The following is a 4,191-nucleotide window of genomic DNA, read 5'->3' as shown; positions in this document are numbered from 1 at the left end:
GAGACATCTTGGTCCATATACCATTCCGAGGCGATGCCTACCAAGCTTTCTCCGAAGTAAGCCATCAACAACTCTTCCTTTCCGCCAGCCCCACGCAACTGATTGCAATACTTTTTAAGGTGAGCAATGGGATCGCCATGTCCGTCATACTTCTCGAACTTTGGCGTTTTAAAACCCATGGGCAGGTGCACGTGAGGGAACATGCACAGATCTGTATAAGAAACACTCTTTTGCAACTCAAACCTTGCATATTCTTCAAACTCTGTTCAAGGTTTCTCATTCTTTTCGCCATCTCATCTTGTTCAGGAGCTTTGGGAGTTTGATCTTGTCCTGGCGTAAGCTCAAATGGTGGTGGCTGAGAGTAATTATATGTGGGATATTGAGGAGGATCCACTGGAAAGACAGGGTTTTGGAAGGTCAAAGCTGAGGGATCAAAGACGGGCCTTGGCAGTAAGGGTTGTGTTGTAGCAGAGTATGGTGGAGCAGTGAAGATGTTAGGAGCTGCTCCTGCTGGGAACACCTGGGGGCGGACCTCAGAAGGCGTTCCGACGAAGAGAGCGGTCATGGTAGGCTGTCACAAAGGAGTATGAGGGTGGCTGATGGGGATATTGGAGGTACCCCCGGATCTAGGGAATAATTCAGGAAATCCAGGGATGGCGCTTGGAGGCTCTCTTCCATTGGTCCAAGCGTCCTACATCTCCATGAGTCGGAGACGTAGTATCCGGTTCTCTTCCACTGTGACAGACTCAGATGCCGGGATCCCCGAGACAGGGCTGTCCTCAGAGATGGGGACTGCGGGCAAAGTTATTTCTATAGACATTTCCACGCTTCCTTTCGATCTGGTAAAGTATTGATGCGATGCCAGCTTACCACAACCAACCACCATTTCTAAAAGCTAGGCTGGAATTGACAGCAACACACGGTTAGTTTGAGACAAGAAACATATAGGTAATCGCACATTGGGGTGTGATGCACCTATACAGTTAAATGAATATCTACATGTTTGCTTCGGTTGCATGCGTCATCCCGGCTTTTCTTTTGTTCCCTTCGCTTTTCTTTCTTTTTTTTTGTTTTATTTTCTCTCATTTTCTTTTCCTTCTTCTCTCTTTATTTTTTTTCCGCTCTTTTCTTTTCCTTGGCCATGGTTTCTCTCTCAATGCCTTATTTTCTCCTTTTGAGTTTCTTTTTTCTCTCTTGTTTTTCCTTTATTTCTTCCCCTCGTATTTTCTTCTTCTTCTTTTTTTCTTAGGGTTACGGTCGAATCCTATGCAGATTGCCTACGTATCATGACCCCGCATGAATCAGACCAAGCGTAGTTCTTGCAAATAAGCTAACTCTCTTTTTTGGAATTTTGAAAGAAGTGCTTTAAAAGAAAAAGGGAAATATATATTTTTGATTTTTGATTTTGATTTTTCTTTTGATATTTTAGAAAGAAAGAAATACTTTTGTTTGAATTTTTGTTTGAATTTTGGAGCAAAAATATTTTTCAGACTCAATTTTCAAAATTATTTATTTATTTATTTATTTATCAAAGAAAGACATCTAAGGAGTATTTTCATGATTTATTTTGACCTGTAAAGAAAAGTGGCTATTTTTAAAAAAATTTATTTAAGCAAACAAAGACTCGGTTTTGCAGATACGGCCTTTCAGCACTTCTGGGAGGAAGATTTTAAGGCTGTGCCCGCTAACCATTGAAAATGACCCAAGGTGGCTGTTCTTGCAAAAACGGCCTTCCGGCGCCCTTTTGGGGACATTCGGCTTACTTTAAGCAAGAATGGCATCACCTGACTTATTTTTGACAAAAATTAAAATTTTGGTATTTTTGGCTATTTTTTGCAAAAGGGTGTGGTTGGACCCGATGAGGGTTGCCTACGTATCTCACATCCGGTGAGAATCAAACCAGCGTAGTTCGGGCAAAATTGGGAATTGAGTAAACTAACTCTTTTTTCTTTTTATAAAACTCAGACAATGAAAGCTTTAAGGCAAAATAGTTTTTTTTTTTTAATTTTTTGAATTTTTTTTTTCTTTTTTTTTTTTGAATTTTCTAAAAAATGCTTTAAAAGAAGAAAGGGAATGTTTTTTTGGATTTTGATTTTGACTTTATTTTTGAAAGAAAGACTTCTGAAAATTCTTTTTTTTTATTTGAACTTTGGGAATTTTAAAAGTAGAAAGAAAATACTTTTTGTTTGAGTTTTTCATTTGTTTTCTTTTTTTCTAAGGAAAATAAAGAAAATATTTTTGGATTTTGGATGTAACCTCTTAATTTTCGAAAGGGGAACTTCTTTAAGAAAAATATTTTGAATTTCTGAGCTTTTATTTATTTACAAGAGTACTTCTAAGGAAAAGCAAAAATATTTTTGGACTTCAATTTTTCAAAATTTTTATGGGCACTTACAAAAGAAAGACATCTAAAAAATATTTTTTGGATTTTTGGTTCTGATTTTTTTTGGATTTTTGGAAAAATACTTCAAAATGAAGGAAACCTGTATTTTTGGATTTTGATTTTTATTGATTTTTTTTTATTTCATGAAAAACATTAGAAAGAAGGGAACCATTTTTTTTGAGTTTAAAAACTATTTTCTTTTTTTTTTTTGAATTTTCTAAAAAAAGATTTTTAATGAAGGAACTAAAAGAAAATATTTTTGAATTTTTTGAAAATTGGGGTCGGAACCGATGAGGTTTGCCTACGTATCTCACATCCGGTGAGAATCAGACCCGCGTAGTTCGGTCAGATTGCCAAAATCAAAACTATTTTGACCAACAATTTTTCTTTCTATGTTTTCAAATATTTTCCTTTTTTTTTTTCGTTTTTTCATTTTTCAAAAATCCGGCAGCATTTCGGTACTATTTTGACATTGGTTTTTCACAACAATAGATTATCCTCATTGAGTCTTACACTGCTATTTTTCTCAATTTTCTCTCATTATATACAAGCCGGTCAACATGCAAAGCCGAGCAAATATATGCGCAAGTAGCACGTAAGATGCATCGGGATGGTCTTTTCATTTCAGGTCACCTGTCCTAGACGGACCCAACCCCTGTGTTGAGTCCCCTAAGTCAAATGCACATGATGCAAACAAACGTCCTACTAGGGATCCGTCTTGAGATTTTGTTCTTCTAGGTTTAACCCTAGGTTTATTGGTCTAGACCTGGCTTACCCGAGCGGACAACTCGAGCCGAGGGGGAGGCAGCGTACCGGGGATACAGAAGCTCCGCCGGCTTAGCAACTTATCCAAACCTCGTTCTAAATTGGGAAAGACTCTAAACAGAAGAGAAGCTACACGAAGTGCACCCTTCTCCATGATGTAGAAGACTCAGAGAGAGGAAGGGATTCGCGACAGTTTATATATACAATTTCAACAAATATCAAAGCGGTAAAATATTTAGCACATACAGCATGGAACATGTAGGAAAATCAGATAAAGCCAAATATAACAATTATACTAAGCTCGAATTCTTGAACACTGAATCGAAATTCTGGGTTCGTGTCCCCAGTGGAGTCGCCAGAGCTGTCACACCTCCTTTTTACACACCTACCCCGAAGGATAATGTATAAGGGAGTTTTTCCATTTAAAGTGACATTATTCGAAATGAGATTATTTATTTATTTTTTAGAGTCGCCACTTGGGAAAGGATTGGCTTTTGGTGTCCCAAGTCACCGATTTAATTTAAATCCCAAATCGAGGAAAATTTCGACTTCCCAATTGGAGTCTGCGAACCAGAAATTCTGAATAAGGAATTCTGTTGACCCGAGAGAAGGTGTTAGGCATCCGCGGATCCCGTGGTTCTAGCACGGTCGCTTAAATTATTATAAATGGCTAAAAATCTGGTTTTTATACATGTTCAAACCTATAGTGCAATTTTATAAATTTGCTTAACCGCTTTTAATTAGTTTTTTTTTTTATGAAAGTGAACGCCGTTTAAGAGCGTGTTTTTGGATCACGTCACATGAAATGCACCCGGATCCTCGACACCTCTTATTCAACGTTTTGGGATTTGGATTTGGGTCGCATGAAATGCACACCCGTATTTAAGAAGGTAAAATTATTAAAAGCGCGCCTAAAGTGGCTAGCGTCTTATTAACTTTGCGGGAAGCCATGAAAATTCGCTAAATGGCATGTCCGATTTCTAAAATATATTTTTTTAATTATATTAAGAGGGTCACGCATATGTGATATTGTTTGGTCGCGG

Source organism: Nicotiana attenuata, unplaced genomic scaffold (genome assembly GCF_001879085.1).
Source record: "Nicotiana attenuata strain UT unplaced genomic scaffold, NIATTr2, whole genome shotgun sequence".
Lineage (NCBI taxonomy): Eukaryota > Viridiplantae > Streptophyta > Magnoliopsida > Solanales > Solanaceae > Nicotiana > Nicotiana attenuata.
This window is presented reverse-complemented; position numbering follows the sequence as displayed.